Genomic DNA, 23,650 nt, shown 5'->3' with positions numbered 1-23,650 from the left:
TACATCACGTTTTTGGCGAAATGCAACACAGTGTACGGAGGTAACCACTTGGCAGAGACCTTCGTCCGACATTTGAGAACCAATTTAACGCAGCTAACACCTGGACATTCTTGAGGCAGAGCAGGTCGGCCGCAAAAAGTGACAAAGCCAAGGTACGAATGAACAAACTTTTAATTGCGAATCTATACAGTAAAAATGAAGGACGACAGTTCGAGATTGCCGAATAATTTGCAAGGATCACATACCAGTACGAGACTTATAAAAAAGGTACCCCGAAAAAGTGATACTTTCAACAAAAGCGAGGTCAACGTCGGCCGGGGACACGTGAAAACTGGGCAGCTAGGCACTTTTTTTTTTTTTTTTTTTTTTTTGAGGAGCGCAAACACATCTTGCGAGACTAAAAATATTAAATACTCCGGGAAACTAATAAAATAAGCAACTCGATGTAGCGGGTCCATGCACGATTAAATAAGACTCAAGTGCAGGCTAGGGTGAGGCTTGACAGTGGAAACTGGCACTATAGGTTTAGCTTTCTATTAAAAAAATGCTGCCCACACAAAACAAAAATACCAAGCAGCACATTTTAACACAAACGAGTTTGGAAGTAGTGAACACTTCCGCTGGGATCCAAGACAAAGGTAAAGAGCGCTTGCCGAGGCTACACAACTAAACAAAGACAAACCCAATACAAATTATGAGCTCTTACTCTACACCTTCGAAGCATGCACTGCAATCATAGATTGCAGTGTATGATACGAAAAATCCCAGCCAATCCAGCACTGGATTTTCTCCGATGGATCGTAGCAGCTGCTGTGGTCCACCTCAGGATGGAAAGGAGAGAAAAAACTGCACATTCCATGTCAAACAGAGAAAGTAAATGGGGCTCTACGTCCAACAGTCGAAAAAGGTTTCTGTTGAAGGACTTCGACAGTTACGCTGTATCAAGAAGCTTGTAGAAAAATCTAGCGGGCAAAACATCAAGCAGTTTACACAGAGTGTAACCAGAAACTTTAAAAAAATATTTAGAATCTAAACTCACTGCCATGATTGCGGAGCAGGTGAAATGTTATTTGTGTTAGCAGTGCAATTACCTTGGCAATTATCAACATCAATGACTGCGTACAAGTGTGCACACCCGAGAACACTGCAACTGCTAAAATCGCGAGTGGAGGGAAATGATTGACAAGATCCATATTCTCTTGACAAAGGAAATCTAGACTAACCCCAAACAACACGTTAGCCTTGCCTGCGACGTTTTGGATTAGCATATATCATTCAACAACCAGTGCAACCACTAAACTGTCCAAACGCAGCAATTTCAGCTGGGCCGTTTAAAAACCAAGCATAAATATGGTGCTCCGATGTAACACGATAAATTCAAACACAATTGTGAAGAAAAAAAAAGTTTTTTTGTTTGAGAGGTCAAACAAACAGACATTTCCGAACACAACGATCAAAGTCAAAACATCCATAATCAAGTGCTCCAAATCACTCTGCCAGCATTTGAATAAAGTGCAGGACAAAGTCGCGTGTGCCGTGGAACAAATTAACACCCGTGTCGCCCACGTAAAAAAAAAAAAAAAAAAAGCAACCTGCTTTGGCACTTATGTTGATCTTGGTACGACCTGCGCTTTCAATTGCAACACACAGGAGTCGGCTTGCCCAAAAAACCGGTCAAAAATTCTTAGCGCAACCAGAGCTTCAGAAACTGCTGCCAGGGCTGCAGAATGATGTCCTCCTGAAACCTATTGCAGTGATGTTGCAACAACACCCATTTTCTAAAACGATAAAGGTTTAAAAACTGAACGTTTCATCTCAAACACAGAAAAAAAGTTTGGAAAAACCATAGCAAACACCACGCAGGGTTTGCTGCAAGTAATATGGTTCCCCTGTCCACAAAACTAAACTAACAAACACTACGCTACGAACAAGACAGGCACTTTAATCTAACAGGATGTAGGTTACATACGTCATGAATCGACAGCAACAGAAGCACGCACACAAAGGGGTTAGAATATGAAGTTAACAAGTTACAGAAATACTTTAGACAGGTGATGTGGGGACACGTTAAGCTATTTTTTCTTTCTTCCTACCTATGATAAATGCAAAGACGAAGATGACGAAAAAATATGCCGGCAAAAAATGCGCCTGCAAAATAGGTTCGGGACAATGCCGATGTCTTGAAATTTTGATGTCCGATAAAGAGAAAAAAGGATAAAAAAATTGCAGTCACAAACACATGGGTCAAGAAAGAGGTACAGAGAAAGGCAAAAGGAATATAACCAATAAAATAAATGGCATCAAGTTTCCGCCACTCGAACGACTTTTTTTCATTTTTTTCTTGCCGCTTTACATCACGCAGCAGCGGTTGGGGTCGTTGGGATCCTGCAAAGGCCGCAAAAAAGCAAACGTCAATATGCGAAAAAACCCAAAAAAACTCACGCAGCATTTTTTTACGACAAACTGCCATGGCTAGAGTTCCTCAGTATTCCTGGGCTAGTGGCAGTATATAACCGGAAGCAAAGTGCCAGCAGAACACGGGCCAAAGTAACACCTACCGAGAAGAAATGCATGCCCTCATGCACATTAAAGCAATCAAAAAGTTTAAAACATGTTGCAATGAACTATGTCCAACATCGCTGTACCAACACCAACACCATAGCCACTCGTAGCCCAAGAAATGCAGAATATGGCTTATTATATTCAAAGCTTTCGCTAAAACAATATCTTGAAGGGAAAAAAGAAGCATCTGTGCTAGGTACCAGTAACAATGCAGCTAACCCTGGTTTGACGAGCACTGTCGGGTATGACAGGCCCTACAAAGTTCGTGAACGTCACGGCGTGCAACGAGCCTTCTCAACACCAATGCGTTTTCACAGCAAGGACAACCGTAACAGACCGATCTCGCCAAGTGTTCGGCGCATGCGCGACGTTGTCAGAACTTAAGTTCGCGGGAGGCAGACGGCGGTGCAGGGGAGGGCTCGGGCCGTCTCGACGCTGCGCACGTGCAGAGTTCCGGCGAAGCTGTCGTCTGCGCTGCCAAAGTTCACTCGATGCTGTAAAGGCATACCGTCCGGCGAGATCGGTCTATTACAGTAAAAGCTCGTTAATCCGAATTTCGAGGGGGCTGCTGAAACAGTCCGAACGATACAAACTTCCAATTGATGAAAGTCGTCGAAGAGAAACGAGCCCCGTCCGGCGTTGGGTATACTAGAATGCTCTCAACCGCCAGAGGCGTGCAAGTCCGCTGCTGCAGAGACCGAAATGCCAGTTTAGCCAGCACGAACCAAAATAATCAAGGCCTGCCAACAGCCTCCACGCAAAGTTATCGCGCCCGGATAGCGCCCGCTCGGCAACTGGACCCGAGCAAATAGCTCGGTGCGACGTCGAAATACTAGCACACGGGCTTTGAACACTACAGGTTGTGTTGCTTTATTCCTCCGAAACTGGACGTATCAAACATCCTAAACTTGACAAACCCCTCTTGGTTCTGGCATTAAAGGGGCGCTAAACCACTTTCTACGGTAGTCTTTGTGCCAACTCAATCTACAGGCACTAAAGATACTTAAAAATAAATTACATTTATATGTAGTAGGTTAAAAAAAATTAAAATAGGATCCAAAAGTCATTTGCCTCAGAACTATCACACGCCGGAGGCACAGTCGGAGGAAAATAAGCTGTTGTCCGACGGCGGCCTCTGGTTTTGGCGATAGTTCCGGGGTAATCAACCTTTAATACCGATCTCATTAGAGGAAGCGCCACGCATGAATGTGATGTTTGGTTTCTTAGTACGCTTAGAGCCCATAGATTGAGGTAGGGTCATAGACCATCGCGGAACATGATTTAGTGCCCCTGGAATGCGATGAAGCAGTAAACAAGCGTACAATGTAAACAATACATATATAAGCGAGCGTTCACCTCATTGTCACACGTTAATTAGTTGCTTGGGTCTGCCACGACAAGTCTTAAAAGGGAGAACAACTACCTTGCGCGCTTTCACGTGCTGTACCATCAAGGGCATCTGTCACGCCCCTGCGGAGAATTGAGGATTAATTTCGAGCACCGGGGAAGCTTTCAAAGTGGAACCACCCCTACCGGAATTCAAACTTGCTGGGGCACTCTCTGGAAATCCTCCTGGGTCCCCGGAACCCAGTTCAAATTTTTATATATATATATGTGCTCTTAGAAAAAAGTTTCCAATTGTTTTAATTCATTTTTGTTTCCTGCATAGCTTAAGAAGTCGTGCCCCATTGAAGAAACCGAAGAAAAGAAGAGGCAGGGTACTCACGTGCTCGTGGAGAAGGTGCTCACGCCCCGTCGAACATCCTCCCGCGCCGGACGACCTTTCTGAGAGGCGCGTGAACTGACGCCGCCGGTTTTCCCGAAAGGCCACCTGGGGGCGCAACGAAAGTGAGCGTCAACTCGTCAGCCGTAACATGCCGCAAAAGCACTAGAGTTGCGGTTACACTGCTAATCCATTGTTCAAAATAGACTCTGCAGACAACGTCCGAGGCACTTGCTGTCTCGTCACGTGGGTCATAAAAAATCGTCTGCGGACACGTTCGAAGCATGCATATGTGTTAAACAAATGTGCTTCGAACGTGCCCGAGACGTGCCTGCAGATAATTTGTCAAAATGGTGTGCAGCAGACAGTGTCATTCGTATTGTGCACGAGCAACGAGACTGCGGCCAAGGGCTTCAATGCGGTCAAGGGCTTCAATGCGGTCAAGGGCTTCAATGCGGTCAAGGGCTTCAATGCGGTCAAGGGCTTCAATGCGGTCAAGGGCTTCAACATGACAGCAAAAGACATTTGAGGGTCATTTCCATACGATTACCGCAGCAAAAAAGCCGCCCCGCAAGGCCACCGCCGCATGTGTACGACCGTGAGTACACCTACGAAACCTCATCCCCTAAATGCAGAATCGCGTACGCAGGTGCTGATATCGAGGTTTTTTTTTTTTTACAACTATAGAGGTTTTATTTGCAGCGCTTCACTTTGCTGGAACGTAAACTAGGTTTGTACTGCAAGTGCTGGGAAGTATTGAATACAGGGTGTCTAGCAAATTATTTTGAAATTCAACTTTTTCAGGTTTTTTCCGACAAATTCAGGTGAAATTCCCTGACCACTGTAGAGGCGATTACATATTTAGGATTATTACAACACGAGGTATTGAGCATTGAGCACAGAGGATAATTTTGCACGGGCTTCATCCAACTTTCATATTCAAAAATATTTGGGTCCGTCCAGTCTGGATTAAATGAGACCTTTCTTGCCGCGGACATAGTCAGTGAAGAGCCCACTTCCAGAAACACGATGAAAACACGACGCTCAACCACACAAGCCTTGTTACTAACAGAATGGCAGCACGGCCGCCAAATCCGCCAAATGGACACTTTTGGATACTTTCGGCTTGGATTATATTGGGGTCTGCGGCTTTCCCCATTTGTTACTAAATCAAGTAGCTCTAACTGTATTTAGCCTAGTGTCGTGCCCTCAATATAATACAACCCAATCCAAGGCTTCGACTGGGTTTGTCGGCTGTTCCCTTTGCATCGGGTAGCACACTCTACATCGGGTGAGCAGAGACCGCGTTCCGCTCTAAGCAGAATTTATTGCCCATTTTTCTGCACCCAAGTCTTCAAGTCTTTGCTCAGGGCACTCGATGGCGTTTTCGGCTCGTTTTCCCCGACTGGGCTCGATTTTTGACAGTATTCCTAAAGCTTCTCCAAGTTGTCCTGGTAATTAAAACTTCCCTGACAATTCCCGGTTTTCCCAGTCGCTGGACTACCCGTGAGTAGAACTTTACTGTGCAATACCTGAAATTGCACAGGGAGATTTTTTTTATTTTGGGAACAAATTTTTATTAAAACTAAAGTGGCACGACTCTCGATCAATAATGTTGTTACATGCACCATACATCATAGCATGTCTGATGCAACGACAGGATGGTTAGGATTTATGGATGTGTACATTGAATTCATCGGATGGATGGATAAATGGGCAGATACGGCTGAACCAAGGAGTCTGGCAGCAGCTTGCGCCACATGGTATATGAAATAGCCAAGGTTGTCGACAGAGTTCGCTTTCTGCTAAATCTAGCGCCACCGTGATCTTTAGCAGAGCGTAGCGTAGTTTGTCAGTTTCACGCTTTTGGTGCCGCCAGGCGCCGGAAATTTGAATGCATCAAAATGGCACAATTGGTGCAGCTGTCCCGCCCCTGCAATTATAAAGCCCAGGGACAACAAGAAAAGTTTTAAAGCAATAGATGGAGATAGATAGAATCACAGCAACTGTCAGCCCCTCAGAGCACCAACCAGACACTGCTAGAGAAATGTCGGGAAGAGCTGAGTGTAAAAGCCACTTCTGAACTACAAGCCGACTGAAGAAAAACGGAGCATGAGCACGTGCAAATGGTCATTCTGGGTGTGGAATCAAAGATAAATCAAGCAGTGTTCACCAAAAAAGGACACAATACCACAATTCAGTGGGAAAAACAAAGATTGTACCCTTTAATTTCACACGCAGATGACAGCTTACATGCAAGTGTGTTATGAATAACTATTTTCCCTTCTGGTACCGTGAAACCCTTCATTTTCGCGGCCCCGAGTTTTCGACAATTGGCCTGCGGGGTCATATTCGCGACCATTCAATTTCGCGATTTCTGAAGGCTGGAATTTACCTATAGAAACCACTAAACTAAAACCACTAAACCAATTTTACAATTCGCGTATTTCGCAAAAATTAGAGGCTCCCAAACATTAAGGGTTGAACTGGTTAGGAATGACAAAGCAAAAAGCTGCTTAACGGGTTTTCACACAAAATCAACGGGCGGGCAATACAAAGGCTTTTCTAAAGAAAGCTCTAGATGACTTCCTTTAATTTTAACTTTCCTGGCTATCAGAGGTAGTAACTGAACGAGAAATTTCACAATAAAATTACACCTATAGTGCAGCCCAGCTACAATGGCAAAACACTACACCGAAGGCGCTCACCTCCTCCCCATCAGCGCTGAGCAAGGCTGTGCGCATCTGTTCACCGTGGGGCCACTGCTGGTTGCGCATGACCAGGTCCGACGGAGGGCTGTGAGCTGCCCCGGCGTCGGAGCTCCATACCTGCACAGCATCCCAACTTCAGATGAGTCGTGGTCATCTCACCGCAAAGGAGGTATATACTCCAGCAAGAATGTGGGCAAGCTAAAACTCAACGTTTTAATGCAGGCATTTTAAAAAAATGATGTCCATGTTTCCTTTCGACCTTCTTACTAAGAGTGTCAACATCGCTAATTAATATTTCGACGTAGCCCTGCCCGTCGTTGCATGCCAGAGCAGAAAAACGCAAAAGCGAATAGTAAAAAAAAAAAAAAAAAAAAAAAAAAATCAGGAGTCCCGCGTTGATTTACAGTAGAGTCGCAGTGACAGCCGCGAAACGACATGGCGAAGTTGTTGGGCACAGGCGTCGCGTTCACACACCGTGGGGTGCGTGAACAAAAAAGCACAAAACGAAATAGGCATCCGATTATTTTGTTTCGAAAAACGCTCGTTTCCTTTTTGTTCCAGATAGCGTAAAAACGCTTTCCCCGGCACGAGCTCTTGGCATTGACAGTGCTACAACGGCCTTCTGTTATCGGCATTTTTTTTATTTTCCAGAGAGCGCGTGCGGTGGGCGTTGGGTGCTACATAAGCCTCCGGCATAGAGCGGGTTGTAGATGCTGTGGCATCAACAACTCCGCTCCGCACGGAACGGACCCGGGTATGATGACTGTGGGCGGCGAGCAATCTTTTTTGAAGATTTTGCATTACTGGCAACTGAAGTCCTACATTGCCAACAACAACTGAGATTATTTCAAGCGGTGGCAAGAACCCATAACAGTTATCGTTGCGAGACTGACAAAAGTGACCTCATCGAAAGGGTCAAATGACTCTGCTCGGCTCTGTGCAGGCGCAGGGAGGACGACTATAACGTCGCAATGTCTTCGACGGATAACAGCTGGCGGCAAGGCTCGACACATGCCCTACAGCAATCGCTGCACGTACGTTTCAAAATATATGTGGTTTACGTTTACTTTTGCCCAAAAGCGCGATGACTGAATTCGTGATACAAAAAGCTCCGCTCCAAACTTTTTTTTCAAGGCGCTTCAGCTTTTTTGAGAAGAGCATAATAAATCCTGGTGCGAGGGAAAGGACGGACAAAGGACACACTAAATGTCACGATCTTTCTCGAACGTGGACGAAGGGGCCGAAGCACCCGCCGAGAAGAGACGACACGCAGCCTGGTTGTGAGGGTGGACGATGTCTGGCTGGAGCACGTAGATTTGCTATAGGAATATCTACACATACAAAACAGATTTTACTTTCCTCGATCCAGGCCTATGTAAAGCAGGCACACACATAAAGAATTGGTGAAGTTCAAAGCCAATAGCGGTTTTGGCAGAATAAAATTTCTAACCGATTATCCGATAGTTTCTTCGAGCCTTTTACTAGTGATGGACCGAATCTGCTGAACTTCAGATTCGGCAAAGTTCGGCAAAACTTCGGAAAATGTCTGCGCACGCGCGAGAAAGCGACGGAGCCTTGGATTGCAAATGAACGCTGTGCGGTCGTGCGGTTACCATCGTGCAGTGTAGTACAACCAGCGGTTACGCCGCGGTGTGGGGTAGGCAACACGGTAACTGTGCGTTTGTGAGCGAGTGTGGTTCTTTTCAATATTTTCTGCCTCAAGAATAGAAGATCGACCAGTAATTTACGCAGTCCACTGCGCAAGTGACGAATGATGCGGTGCATTCTGAAACATAGAGACGTTGTCCGACAATTACTTTAAAGCACTCCTCGCAATTATAACAATTTTTTTCGGCTAAGGAGTAGCGTGTTGCAAAACAAAATATTGCTTCTTCAATTAGTGTTATTTCGCAATTTTCCTGTATCTGCATAAAACTAAACACAGAACTATAATGCTCGACGTTGCACATCCGACATTCACTCTCCCTATCTTCCGAAACGTTCGCGTCTTCCTAAACACCAGAAGCCTGTATTTTAAAGGTTAAAAGCGATACGTTGTGAATATGGGACGCACACTTTCATGCAAGACTTCAAGTGACTCAGCAACCGTTGCATTCGTTTTCCCGCACAAAACGGTGGCTCCCAGAGAAAGCAAGAACGCAGCGTTGTTGCCTTTTTTTTAGCAATGTACACACACATGCAGGCTTGCGCTGATGATACCTTAAAACCGAAACTCACAGCGTGATTCGTGACTGCGCCACGCTCGCTTCTACCCAACCTCGATGTCACGCCACTCCTGCAAGCAGTCACTAAAATTGCCAGTAAACGCACAAATACAACATATAATGCATATAAGCCCAGTTATTACTAAATAAGATGATATTCTACAAGATTGTTGTATGGGTGTCGTTTTTAAGTTAAGAAAAACAAAACAAACTTTTTTTTTTTTTTTGCCAAGAACTAAATATCAACGTTAAGCCTGGTAACAATGTATCAATCGAAAGTTCGGCACCGAACTTTCGATTCGGCAAAAGTTTAGCCCATCACTACCTTTTAGGCAACAAGTGCAGGGACAACGCGCCTCGGGCGCTGGTTGACCGGCACTGTAGGACGGTAGTGCAGGCTGTGGTCGGACTTGAAGAGAAACTGAGTATATCTTCGAAAGATGTCGCGACTGGAGCTGTCCACAGGAAGTGGGCACGCCATGAAAAAGCAAGCCAGGGACGAAAGTAGACGAAAGCCTCGTTCTACTTTTATGAAACAAATGGAATTAGTGCCTTCGACGAAGGAAAACAATTCAAGAACTGCAACGCACCGTGATGGTGGTTCCCGGTTGGATGACGTGGGTCCGGTGGAACCGGAAGGTGAACTCATCGTTGCCGGACTTCCGGTCGATCCGCCAGCCAGCCAATGAAACCTCCTGAAAAAAAAAAATATATATATATATATATCGAAGGCGCACTTGCAAGGATCAGCAAATGCGCGGTTGGACCGTCGCTTACGGGGAGTGGAGCCTGTTCCTTGGAGTATCGAGCCCGAAAATGAAAGCATCCCAAAAATTTCTCGCAAACCATGTGGCCAGCTGAGCTGGCAATCTTGTACCGCAATTCGAAAAGCAAAGTCGAGCTCGAAATTGTTCACCGGAAACTTTCACAGGTTTCTATTTCACTTAGAGATTTTAAAATGCTGTGGAATGTACCCAGTCTTCGAAGTTAACCGAAAGTGAAGCTTCTGTTTCATTTCCACCACATACTAGCCTGCTCCAATTTGTCAAGATTCGAGAAAAAACTTTGCCTTGGTGAAGCTAACTGCGAATGTGTTCAATCGTTGCAGACGTCTGCCAGTAACGCAAACGAGAATTGAAATGCAATTTCAAACACTGAAAGTAAACGACAACACAATCTACAGATAATGCCCCTGCTTCTTAGGATAGGGGAGGGGAACGGTAGCACAGAGTATTAAAGTACTGCAGCTTGTGCAGCGAAAATTCGTGCCGCAGAGCTCAAGGATCACGTGCTCAATCCACTCTTGTCCGTTCTAATGTGAATGAGCATCATACCGGCGTGCAGCCTTGTGTCACTACTGCGTGATTCACGTTAAAAAAACCCAGGCTGGTGGCCGTACTGCACTGGCTAAATTTCCTGTCTACGGACCGACTACTTCCCACTGTATAGACATACGAACACGACAATTAATTTGGCTTGGGAAAGAATGCAGAAGAAATGAACTATGTGGTAAACTTTGTTTTACTTGAAGTCCTAATGTAGCTCTGCCACGAGCCAATAGGGTCAATCAAGCGGCTTTAAGTACATAGCGCGACAATATTCGAGCGCCTATTTTATCGTCGAAATGTCACCCACGTTTCCGCCAGATCAGAGACACCAACTTTCTGCTCTTAAAGGCACCAAAATATCACGTCACTCTGTGAAATTAAAAGCAGCGCCGCTCTGCGAAAATACTGCGGCAAGCTACAAGCGCACACATTCTGTCCAACTTTGCCTGAACCGGATTTCCCTTTACTCTCGCACCTATAAAACTCCTGCGGGGGCAACTAAAAGGATCAGGTTTGTAACGAGTCCCTCTGCGTTAGTGATGTCGCGTTTTTCTGGACGGCGTGTTTGCGAGTTTCGCCAGTTGGTGGTAGCAACGGATCACAACCTGACCGTTTCAGTTGCCCCGCTCTCCACAGGCGTTGAATAGGCACGGGAGAACAAGGAAACCCGGATCGGTCCAGTTTGACAGGGCTCGCGTCATGGTGCGAGCCCAGTCTTTTTGGCCCTATGTTTTGGAGTCTTTTCGAGCAAACAATTGGCGTCTCCGCGGTGTCGCCAAGACGTGGTTGATGTTTAGACAATCAAACTGGCGCTAGAATTCCGTTGCAGTATTGCATCAAATCTGCCGTGACCTCACACTTCCGAGTATATCAGCTTGAGTTTGTTTCAGCCTTTGGTTGTGTTCAGACTTCCAACAAGACAATGTTAGGCTTTGTGCGACTCAAACATGATTTCCCTTTCATGTCACAGGTTTCCAAGCATTGACCTTACAGCTCCTAGATAACAAGGCTGCAGTGATGAATTCTAAACGCCGCCTAAGAAGGCAATCAAGTGCCACATCAGCGTCTGACGAAGACTTCTCTAATCGACGAGAACTTGAGAGTCAGCTAAACGCCGTCGCAGCACTTGGGTACACCCTACGCCCCCGCGTTTGCCCCTTGAGAAGACGTCGAAAATTCGGCACCACGGCCTTACCCAGGAGACGTCTAGGGCGCTTTAGATGGCAGAAGAGAGCGACGTTTACCAACCTTCGTGTCCTTGTTCTTTACGATGACGTATTTTCCGTCTGGGCAGTGGTCAGAGATCTCCAGGTCCCCCTTGGCGGATGCGGAGACCTGGACGTCGGAGTTTGACTGTTCCTCCCGGTGGGAGAGGAAGGTCCGCTTGCGCTTGGTGCCTCGGAGCAGCGGGCTGGTGTATATCTCAGCCCCGCTGGTAGATGCGCCTGAGAGGGACGAAATATCGTTCGCATCTCGCACGGTGTATCGCCTGTGGGAGGCACGGTTAACGCATCGCTCGCCTCCATTGCCCGCCCTTGACTGCGCTCGCTACACGACGAGCGAGTCTGACAAAATCCGTCCCTTCGCACGAAAGGGGAGGGGCATAAAAGCGAGGAGTCTCACTGCACACAAGAAAGGAGGCGCAAAAAAAAATTAAAGGCAGCGTCCTCTGTATGGAGTTCGGTTTTGCGCCGTTAATGCGCGCTGAGCAATGTCGTCGGAACGACCACGACAATGCTGCTTTTTCGCAGTTTACTTTTCACGGACGCTACTGGTCATTGCGTTTTACAGTTCACGTTGTTTCCCCAAATATGTGTATTCTACACTAGCAGTTTTGACGACAGCACTTTTGAAAAAAAAAAAAGGAGGACGGGTTCTCTTTACGCAATGCGTAAAGAGAACCCGTGGTGGTTTTCTTTACGCATTGCGTAAAGAGAACCACGAAGGGCGAGGTTTCCCTGCTCATTTTGAAGAAGTTCTTTGTAACAAAGCGTCACCAGCAACGTGGCCTTATCGGGACCACCACATTTCAAAGTGGCCAAAATGCATGGAACCTTTTCCTCTAGATCATTTTTTTAACAGTTAATATAATATTCCACGGGGAAAAGTCGCATGCATTTGGGCCGCCTTGGAATGGCTGTTCCCCAAGGGCCCAGATCACTGGCAATGCTTTCAGACAAACAAGAAAGCATCAGTTGCAAGGTCTGCACCTACTTCAGGTTTGTTTCGTACTTGTACAAAGGAAAACACAGACGTATGACATTGTATAAAACAAAAAGTTTACAAGCGCCCTAACGATTGTACTGGCAAAGCTCGGCCAACCTATTGTCTGCTCTCATTTTCCGCCCTTCTGTAGTTTTTTTTCTCAATTCACTCGGGATTACTTACGCGAGCGCTTACGCTATTCGCCGCGTTCTGCTCCCATCGCAAACCCCCTCCCCGAGATCCTCACATCAACTCTACGGACTCACTGGGCGTAATGTGCAGCCGGGACTCTTCGCCCTCCAGGAGCTTGCGGTACGCGGCAATCTCGAGGTCCAGAGCCACCTTGATGTCCAGCAGGTCCTGGTACTCCCGCAGCTGGTCCTCGACCTCCGCCCGCAACCGGGAGATCTCTTCCTCCTTGGCCATCAGGGCCCGGCCGTGCCACTCCCGCTCCTGGTCCAGCAGACGCTCCAGGTCTCGCACACGGGCCGTCAGGGACTGGTTCTGCGGCGGGAAGACTCAAGTCACGGTCTCTTCCCAATCTTCCTACCGGGAGTCGTCCTGCGATTCCTGCCCTGGCCTGATCCGGCCTGGGGAGCTCCTCGGTCACAACAGCGTGCAAAGTCCACGACATCATGAAATGGTCTCACTCCACCTTAACGTGATGGTCAAGCCGATTTACCTCTCCTCCACAGGCTCGAAATGCCGAGAACAAACGAGTGCAAACAAGGTGACTACCAACTAAATCGCATCTCGCACCGTCAAAATTGCACTAAAAAAAATTTTCGCAAAAAAAAAATTTTTTTTTACAGGCATGTTATAAATTTATTTAAAGGAGCTCTGCAACAGTTTCAGTGCTTTGCTTAAATAATTTGGGAGTTGGTGTCTTGACCCGTCTGAAGTAAAGAAGAAAAACCGATTTTGCCTGCATGTCCTAGTTTTTATTTTAAAAATGGACAAAGATTGAGGTTTTCGGCACCTCTCGACTCCTTCACCATCTTCCGAGTCACGTGCGCTGTGACGTCAATGGGGTTTGAGCGGGGTTCCGGTGAAGCTTCCTCTTTAGAGCCATCAGTGAGCAGCGAGAACTCATCCGGTCGCGACCGCGTGTCCACGTGCTGGCGGATGCAGCCAGCGCAACGCGAACAATATGGTGAAAGGAGGAAAGTTTTATCCGGGTACGGCCATCCCCGTTCGGTTCTGTTCCCCTCCCCCTCCGGCTTCTGGTGGCTGTTCGCGGTAGCAGATGGAGCTGACGATTTTTGTGGAACTAGGATAGATGGCGCCACTAAAACTCCATATAATAAAAGATTCGTCGATGATACCAGGTTTTTGACACATTTATATTTATGTTGAAACAACAAGATTTATAAAAAAAAAGTTACTTTTTATTGAACAGGTATTCGCAGAACTTGCCATCTTTCTAGAAGACACCCCACTGACGTCATGCCACGTGCTTCTCATGGCTGCCGCTCGCGGCTACAGGTCGGGGGATATTATAATTTTTACCTCGCGATTACGCGGCGGAACCGCAACATTTCGAAGGAAGGAGGTCTGTTTTCTGTTCTTTCTGACAAGATGAAGAATCTGAAAAGTAGAAGATGCCAATTCTTTCAACGTTAAAAATCGTTGCACAACTCCTTGGGAAAAAAAAAAACAACGACAAAAAAACTATTTTCAGTTGCCCTTTAAGGTAATAAAATTAAATTAAACTTTAACAAAGCATATCAGCCAGTTGTACACGAGTTCAATTTAAACCAATGACGTTGGTACTACAAGTGTTGGAAAGAATTGCATTAAACTTTAGTGCGAAATATATCTCAAATCGCACATAGAAAGATATTTATTTTAGGAAAAACAATTAATGAAAACCGAAGAGGCACGACTCGGCAACACATTTCAGAGGCTACATTTTATACGTACATTATAGATGTATAATGTATGACGCAACAGTACGATGGCCAGGATGTATGATACATCGAATCCATCGGATGGATGGATTGACAGATATGGCTGAACCAAGGAATCGGGTGGTGGCTTGCAGCACCTGGCAACGAAATAGCCAAGGTTGTCGACGGAGGTTTCGCCATCCACTAAACGTAGCGTCGCCGTAATCTTCGGAGCAGCGCGGCACAATTACTGTACATTTCACGCTTTTGGCACCGCCAGGCACAGGAAGTTTTGAATGTATCCGAATGGCACCGCTGTGCCACCCCTGGCAAGCTTCCGTGAACTGAAAAACTGGACAGCGACCTGCTGCACAACAGGAGTCTGCCACATCCACTGCTGCGACACCGCCACGACCGTGGAGGGCGACGATGATACACTTCTACGACGTCATCGCGTGGAAATAGAGGCCATTTGTTAGGACCTTGTAAAAAAACCGGTTAGAGATGACTGAGAAGAGAAGAAAGGGACAGGACGGAGGGCTTACTTACAACTGTCAATTTAATAGAGCATGTAGAAAACGACAAGGTGGAAGTGAAAAAGGAGAAGAGAAAGATAGAAATAACCTCTCAGCCGCCACCAAGACAAAATATTTAGTTTTAATGGCATGGATGCCGAGAGCACCATATCCCATGTCGGCACCTAGAGGAGAAGAAAATACGTGCTACAGTCCATGCCAGGCGTCATGAGCAGTTGATTCAATGTGCAGTTAGAAAGTCTATCTTGAAGGCAAGAGTGAATCAACTGCAATGCTTATTACGCCTGGCATGGACTGTAGCGCGCCGACGTAGGATATGGTACTCTCAGCATCCATGTCATTACAACTTTGTCTTAAAGTATAAAAAATGAGTATGAAAATGAAATGAAAAGTATGAAAATAAATAAATAAATAAATATTCTTAGAATAATGTTTATTTCTATTTTTAACCTAACCCGTCAACCCGGAGTTGTCCCCCAAACTGCTCAGTACGAGTGCAGCTCATCTGCCTCACCCACTGATCACGCACTACGCATCTCTACATCGTAAAGTGCAGTACACCTCAGAGCTACAACTATGCAGAGTTTCCCACACAGAATTTGTTTGTGTTAGAAACTCTACATGGCTGTAACTCTGAGGTGTAGCGCGCTCAAGAAACCCCACGAAAAAATTCTTGAGAAACTGTTGCGGAGGACTGGCACGCAAATTTCCCCGCTAAATTTATGTGAAGAAATTTTCGACATGCAACACAGATTTCTCCAAATTCAGCAGAGAAACTGAGGTCGCACGATTGTCGTGATTTGACCCGACGTCCATCTTTCCGCCAAACATAGTGTGGAAAGTGATGCAGTGTCGTGTCAATTACCTCACTCAATTTACCAAGAAGATTTTAATGCAATGCAGTTTCAATTTCTTTGCGCTGGAAGTTTGCGCTCGATGCAATCTGTGACCCCAGGTCTTTGCCTGCACGATGGAGCCTGCGAAATCTATTCTAAGTCCCTAACCCCAACGAATTCTGCCCAAAAAGGAAGACGTCCCTCACCTGCGACTCGAGCTCCGTGATCTTGGAGTTGAGTCCCTCGAGGCGGGACTTGTACGCCCGCATCTCCTCCATCTTGCTGGAGCTGTCGCTGGAGCTCTGCTCGAGCAGGCTCTGCAGGTCACGCATCTTGTTCTCGTATATGTTCTGCGTTTCCTCCCGGTTCAGCTGCATCTGCGATTCGTACTGTTCTCGCAGCTTCATCAGCGTGTCCACCAGGCGCAGCTCGTAGCCCTCCTTCAGCCGCCCGTCGATCTCAGTGACCTCCGTCTGCTTGACCACGCGCACCTCCTGGAGCTGCTGCATTAAGCAATGGCACCCACGCCAGGGCAAGGGCAGGTTTAGGGGGGGGGGGGGGGGCATGGATGTCGTTCCCTTGAAGGGGTCCTCTAGCATTTTCGTCGTAATGCCATATTTGCCTGGAAATTTGTTAAATACATCAACAAGCATAACTGAAAAAGTAACCCAAATATTGTGCCAAAAAAAAAAAAAAAGAATTCCGCTATTGAACTTGCAATTTTGATCCCCCCCCTTGTTTTTCAAAGCGAGTCTACTGGTAACAATGAAGAGGTGACCTCAGGGGAAGGCAGGTGTTTGCTCTTTGGGCTGTAGACTATTTACAACAGATTAGTTTCATGGTGTCAAATGAATGCTTTGGAAGCTTGCTCCAGTCCTTGCCCAGCAGCACAGAACGAACGCTGGGCACAGTCAATTCCTAGACTGCCCGCTCAACCTGCAAGCCTGCTTTCCCCCCGATGTCACGGCATTGAAAAGCGAGGGTATATTTGAATCTTGGTTTTGGAGTTATTTTTATTTGTTGATTTAACAATAGCTAGTAGGGGCGAAGCTCCTGAGGGTCCAGCCTTGTCCGTCTGCCCGGCCGGCGTCTGTGCTCACAAAAAAAAAAAAAAAAAAAAAAAAAACAGCGTTTGCGCAGTCGTTAGGATTCGTGCCTGTGTGGGGAGACCCTAGTGGATTTCTAGTCCATCGCCTTAACCACTCGGCCACGACTACGGGACGAGTAGGGGGCTCAGAGATGTGGTAGTAACAGAAGACCTGGGGTTTATCATGGATGAAACGTTGCATGTAGCCGCTCAACGTCTATACAGGAGAGGGCGCTGCGGTCAGATGCGTCTATAATCGCGTTAAACTTTGCATGCATTGGCTCAACGTTTATAGACGAGAGGGCGATGTGGTAAAATGCTGAAATACATATATAACCACGTTCCATACCAGATATTCTCCTTCTGACATGGACCGTCACCACGAACCACGGATGCGGCAAGTTTGCGCTTCGCGATGCAATAAAAGCGCGAGAATTCGCTACAAACTTTCTATCGCGGGAAAGGATACCGTAGATTGTGGATGCAGCAGATTTGAGTTTCATAGTGCAATGACATGCAGTAGTCTGCTACAAACTTGCCCGCCACGGAAACCGGTGTCGTGATGAACACTTGTCTTTGTGTTTTTCTTTGCAGATTGCAGACAAAAAACGAAAAAACGCATTACAAATGCGCTTGCCACACGTGCTAATCCCACAGATCGCGCAGTTGATGAGATTCTTGTCAACGGAAATTGCATCGACCGCGCGATCCGCGTGCGGTCGATGGAGTTTTTCCGACTATGAATATTTAGCTAGAAAAATTGGATGGGCTACCCCTCGAAAAAAGGGTATCTTCCAGGATTTTATGGAATCGCATCACTAACATTAAAAATGAGAAGGTTTTTGAAATTAGTTTCTTGCATACTTTATTCACTAAATTCACGAGGTTGCCCATCAGGCTGAATTTTTGAAATTCACATGCAACGAAATTTTAAGAGCAATTTCGGGTCCTCCTTCCATATGCTCCCGATTGTCTGGAAATTTTAGAAACGTCCTAGGGAAGCACGCTTTCTCTGCGGAGTTTCATTCTTATGCTCACCTTCTCGTAGAGGGACTTCTGGAAATCGAGGTCTTCGGAGAGGGTCTTGGCCCCGTTCCGCAGCTCGACGTTCCGCAGAATCTCCGCCTCCAGCTCTTTGCGGAGCTTCTCAAGCTCCTTCGCCATGGCGTCCCGCTCTGCCTCCGCATCCTAAAAAGTAAACCAACAAAACACATTTAAAGGGCCTTGCATCCGTTCTGGACAGTGGGCCGGAATATGGCACTGACTGTGGTCAAAAACAAAGACGAGTGCTGCCGTTGCCATCTGGTCAGCAACTGTACTCTTTTATTTAAAAGTATACTTTTAAGTTCCAGTTAGGCTTCGTCTTTCTTGGAATGTACAATATCTATGTCTGCACAACCCGGAGTCTAGAAAACTACACATAGCTTTGTAATTTGCGAAGAAGATTGCAGAAAGATGAATATATACATACTGTCACAAAGCTTACGCTTGAAAACTAAGACCATAAAAAAAAGAGGATATAGCTTGGTTTAGATGCTTTGTTCAAGGCAACGAGCGTGCATTAGCACTAATACGCAGGTCCTACCTCAATGAGCAGCCCCACTCTTACACATTAGAGGTGGTAGTGGGTGGGGTGTTACTACACTACTTACTGCTCTACTCCATTTCGAGGGAGGGGGTTGTTACTGCATTAATTACTCCTTCCACTTTTTGAGTAGAGGTGGGGTGTTACCACACCATTTACTCCATCTACTCCATACTATTGCATCAAACCGAAAGCTGCACTCTGCCGAGACATTTTCTACCACAACCATGCTACCGTGTGACCAATGCCAACACCAGCGACCAAGGTCCGTGCAGGGTTTCCACGCAAGGCTGCCGCTCCAAAAGTTTAACAAAATCAAAGGTCACTCCAGAAGAGTGGTAGACGCAGCGCCAGTTACCTCCCACCACAACGAAAAGTAAGCCGTCGGAAAACTCGGCAAGCCGACCACGCAGAAGACAAACGACGGTTAACGTAAAAACAAGCGTTTGGCAGATTTCCTTACCTTGAGTTGTCCAAGGGCCTGATTCAGACGTCCCTGGAGGTCAACGTTTTGAGACTCGAGCGATGTGACCCGTCGCTCAGCTGCGGACCACTCGCGTTCTCGTTTGGCGAGTCTGACGGGGTTAAAAAGTTGCAAGCAGATGCACGTCAGTGAACGGTGTTAGGCAAAAGGCTGCTTCGCACATTTATGTGTGAAGGCCCGTTCACACACTTGCGCTTGACTCCGAAAAGACCGGTGTTCAAGCCTTTTCCGACGGCTCACGATCGGCTGCATTGCTGCGCATCCGGTCGTAAGCCGTTCCAAGAGGCTTAATTAAAACCCGGTCTTGTCTCAGTCGGTCCAAGCCAAGCGCAAGTGTCTGAACGGGCCTTGAGTGCAATCAACTGCGTATAACTAGACTGAAGGCTTGAAAGTGTTTGCGTGACCAGACCTACCCCAACTACGAGAAGTGGCTGCTCGCAGGATTGTCGGGATTCCCTCAAACACACGGTTAAAGATGGCTCTAAATAGCGGGCTTCCAAAAAGTATTAATCTGAAATCGGTCATCTTATGCGAGAAAAACCGAAGGATAGGTGACCACAGTACACAACTCAAAGCTAGTCCAATAAGCACTCAATAGCGTTTGTCTCAGTTTCGCTTCAGATCAATAGGGCTCATAAAAAAAAACTCAAGTTAATTATGTATACCCAATAAAATGCAAGTCATCAGCAAGCCCCGACTGCAAGAAGGGCGTCTACAGTTACATATGCCGTTACACTTCAATTATGAAGAAAGGTGTCAGGGTGTCTAGCAAGTTATATTTTGAAATTCCCCGACTTCTCCGGATTTTCCCTGACAATTTCAGGTGAAATTCCCTGACCAATGTAGAGGCGAGTAAATATAAAAGATCCTTACAACACAAGGCATTGAGCAATGAACACCGAGGATCATTTTGCACGGGCTCAACACAACTTGCATATTCCGAAATATTTGGGCTCGTCCAGTCCAGATTAAACGAGCACTTTCTTGCCGCCGACAAGGTCACTGAAGGGGCCACTTCCGGAAACACTATGAACACGAGGCTCAACGACACACATAAATAACCGAATGGCAGCATGACGGCATAGCCGCCAGATAAACACTTTCGGATACTTTCAGCTTAGATTGGATTGGGGTCTGCGGCTTTCCCATTTTTTACTAAATCTAGTAGCTATAACTGGATCTAGCCTAGTTTCGTGCCCTCAGTTTAATCCAATCCAAGGCTTGGAGTGGATTAGTCGGCTGTTCCCTTTGCATTGGGTAGCACACTCTACATGGGGTGAGCAGAGCCCGCGCTCCACTCTAAGCAGAATTCATTGCCTATTTTTCTTCGCCCAAGTCCTCAAGTCTATGCTCAGGACACTCGATGGCATTTCTGGCACATTTTCCCTGACCGGGCTCGCGTTTTTACAATATCTTTGACACTTCCCCGATTTTTTCAGTAACTAAAATTTTTCCGACAATTCCCGGTCGCTAGACACCCGGAAGTTGTCCATTAAATGCTGTAAACAGTAACAAGTGCAGGAACGCTAAGGAAGATTAGGTAAATATATGAGAATAAAAACGTTGAAACGGGGCTGTTCAATATCCCTCATATCTTTTTTTATTTGGGTAATAATTCACTATTGTAATGTTGTGCACGACAAAACTTTTTGGGTGAAATTACAATGTTAATTAGAGAGCCTAGTACGAGTACACTTACATGCTTCATTACGAAGAGAACTGGAACACTACAAATGAATTCTGAAAGACCATTGAAAGATCAGCCCTCTACTGCATTGCCACATCTGTCGTTGTTAGGGGTAGATGCAATGGCAAGGAATCAACCCCGTTTGTAAGCTGGTTGATCGCAGGTGTTCGAAATGTCAAAGCTAAAGTTGAACAAAGGTCAGAAACTAAATAAAAAAAGGACAAAGAATCATTGTTGGGACCTCCCAAAACTGGTTTCCATAGATCGAGCAACAGGTTTTGAATTTGTTTTACTTGGTTACGAAAGAGGCTGGCAGACTCAGGCCGAGCGAACGATCGAAGCCACCATAACCGCTTCACGGCCAGTGTAGGAACAACCTTACCCAGGCAGATAACTTATCGCTAACTGCTAACAAAAGGAATGTCTTGTGATGAATAGCACAAAGGGAAGTGCCAATGCGGACATGACACAAGTCCAGATAATAGCTTCTTTTATTACTCTTTTGTACGCAGTATGCAATGTGTCATGTACTATTTCAGTTTTCCGACAAGTAGGAATTCCACCCACTTCACACGGACATTGCTCCGGACAAGTTCATCTCAAAACTGCTAGCCAGTCTAGCTATTTCGCAAGCGTGGCTGCTACGTAATGGAAATAAATAAAAATGTACAAAGAAACCTAGAGCAACCACTATTATGTTTCTTGCGCGCAGTGCGAAGCAGACAAGCACACAAGAAAAGAAAACAGAGCGTGCTACGCTGAAAAGAGGCGTAGCGGAAAGGACACTGACGCCATATCCGGTCGAACCCCCGCCACCTATCAGTCAAGGTCGGCGAAAACCGTCATTCCACAGCCGGCGACTGAATCATCAATGAAACCTGCACTTTTTTAAGTGGAGTTGTTACGCTTCTACTCATTCCGTTTGTAACTGACACTACCCGAGGTGTGTGGGCTACAACGGATTCTTTCCAAGGTAAAAGCTGTCAGGTCATCACAGCTTTTGCACTTGGCTCAAAAGCGGCTTCGAAGAAGCAATTACACAAAACCCGCGATGAACAAAGAAAAAAAAAAAAAAAGAGGGGGGGTGGGGGAGAGAACACGACAAGTTGTGACAAATCGTTTATGCCCCGCTCTTTCTTTTTTTTCTTTCTTTCTTTTCTCTAGTTGCTTTAAAGTTCTAACATGTCTAGCTTTAACTAGCTAGCTTGTCATGACTCTGCCTCCAGGGCTCACGAAGCCGGTTAAAGATTTCGCAGTCACACCAACCGCCCCGCTTCGAAAAGACAGCTCGAGCGACGGACGCCTATAAGCCAGACAACGAAAGACCACGAGCCACAGCCGCTCGCCGAAGTGCATGGTTTAGAAATAGCCTCAAGAAAAAGAAATATGGCTGGCTATTTACTTCGTTTGCAGTGTCTCGGCCTCTGTCTGCCACTTCTTGGCGTCGAGCTCCAGTTTGGCCTTTTCGTTTGCGGTCTGGTCGACGGTGCGGCGTGTGTCGGCAAGCTCACGGTCGTACAGGATTTTAACGCTGGCGACTTCCCGGGTGCGGGTCTCCTAGCTCATCTGTTTGGTCAACTTGCTGTTTTCGGACTCTAGGTGACGCACGCGGTCGATGTACGCTGCCAGCCGGTCGTTGAGGTGGACCAGCTCGTTCTTCTCCTGAATTCTCGAAACCCTGGACGCCGAGAGCGGCGAGCGCGAGCGTTCCCGGCTCCCGCCGGTGTTGGTGTCCGACGAGGGAGATGTCCGAGGCGACGCCGGGTTCGCCGGGCTGTCCGCACGGTCTTGCTGTGAAACGTTCTGGGACGACGACGTCGTGGTCGTCGTGGTCATCATGACTTGTTTGCGGACGCTCCGCGACGCCATTTCGGAGTTTCTGCGGACGTGCGAGATGCCAACTGTTCCTACAAACTTCATCAGTTGAAGTGCTGTCCCCCGCAATATGTTCGCCGATGCCTCGCCTAATATAAACCGAGATGGCGGAGTGCCGCCGAAAAGGGCCACGTGACCTGTTACGCCAATCAATGGGTTAGTTTCGTATTCCGTGTATGCTCCATTTGCTGATTGGCTCTCAGTTTTTAGGACATCATTTTAGGGGTGTGCGGATCGAATCGAATGGCGCTGCGATTTGAACGGCACATGTATCGTATCTGGTATACCGAATAGCGCAGTGTCATTCGCAGCTTCAACATGCTGCATGTTAACAGAAACGGTTCTCCGGGTTTTTTTGTCTTGCGCCGTGAAAGATACGAATGATGCAGCGCTATTCGATTTGATACCAGCTTCTTGCACCACCACCGCCTCCGCTGCCGTGGTTGTATCGGTGAGGCAGATTCAAAATGACCTACTATACTTCGTCTCACCCTACGATGGAATAAAGGCAGAAGCTACGAACCACCAGATCCAATCACGATCCACTTAGAAATTGCCTGATATTTCGCTTCGATGAACGTTACTGAGTGACTCATCAGTTTTACATTTCAAAGAAAGCCACGACATACAGGCTCTTTGCAGTGCCGAAGCTATAGAAATCATGCACCGCATTTTGATAAGGAATATTATTCGTACATTCTTAATCAATGTTAGGCATCTCATAGTTTAGCATGGAACGTGATTGGACCTTGTGGCACGTAGCTTTGGCCTTTAGTCCATCGTTGGATGAGACGAAGTATAACCTCAAACCGGAACGCAATTATGCACGTAACTTGCGGCTCGACTTTCAATGCAGCAATGGGCCTTTGGATGGATGGATGGATGAATCCGGCTGAGCCCTTTGGATCGGGCGGTAG

The 23,650-nt window shown here is 46.6% G+C and overlaps 1 pseudogene; it reads right to left on the bottom strand.

The window, feature by feature from the left end:
• Positions 1–2,349: 2,349 nt before the first annotated feature.
• On the bottom strand, positions 2,350–22,727 carry LOC120840057 (annotated as a pseudogene).
• Between the last annotated feature and the right edge of the window lie 923 nt (positions 22,728–23,650).

This window comes from Ixodes scapularis, unplaced genomic scaffold, assembly GCF_016920785.2.
Source record: "Ixodes scapularis isolate PalLabHiFi unplaced genomic scaffold, ASM1692078v2 PGA_scaffold0__279_contigs__length_252992795, whole genome shotgun sequence".
Taxonomy (NCBI): Eukaryota; Metazoa; Arthropoda; class Arachnida; order Ixodida; family Ixodidae; genus Ixodes; species Ixodes scapularis.
The sequence above is the reverse complement of the archived record's forward strand: the minus strand, read 5'-3'. Positions and strand labels throughout refer to the sequence as shown.